A 622-nucleotide genomic window follows, 5' to 3' on the forward strand; every position below is an offset into this window, starting at 1 on the left:
CTCTGTCCTTAGACCCTCACATCCTCTGTCCTTCCCTCACATCCTCTGTCCTTAGACCCTCACATCCTCTGTCCTTCCCTCACATCCTCTGTCCTTAGACCCTCACATCCTCTGTCCTTCCCTCACATCCTCTGTCCTTACACCCTCACATCCTCTGTCCTTAGACCCTCACATCCTCTGTCCTTAGACCCTCACATCCTCTGTCCTTACACCCTCACATCCTCTGTCCTTACACCCTCACATCCTCTGTCCTTAGACCCTCACATCCTCTGTCCTTAGACCCTCACATCCTCTGTCCTTAGACCCTCACATCCTCTGTCCTTACACCCTCACATCCTCTGTCCTTAGACCCTCACATCCTCTGTCCTTACACCCTCACATCCTCTGTCCTTACACCCTCACATCCTCTGTCCTTAGACCCTCACATCCTCTGTCCTTAGACCCTCACATCCTCTGTCCTTAGACCCTCACATCCTCTGTCCTTAGACCCTCACATCCTCTGTCCTTAGACCCTCACATCCTCTGTCCTTAGACCCTCTGTCCTTACACCCTCCATCCTCTGTCCTTCCCTCACATCCTCTGTCCTTACACCCTCACATCCTCTGTCCTTAGACCCTCACAT

The sequence above is a fragment of the Anoplopoma fimbria genome, chromosome 20 (genome assembly GCF_027596085.1).
Source record: "Anoplopoma fimbria isolate UVic2021 breed Golden Eagle Sablefish chromosome 20, Afim_UVic_2022, whole genome shotgun sequence".
In the NCBI taxonomy this organism is placed as follows: domain Eukaryota; kingdom Metazoa; phylum Chordata; class Actinopteri; order Perciformes; family Anoplopomatidae; genus Anoplopoma; species Anoplopoma fimbria.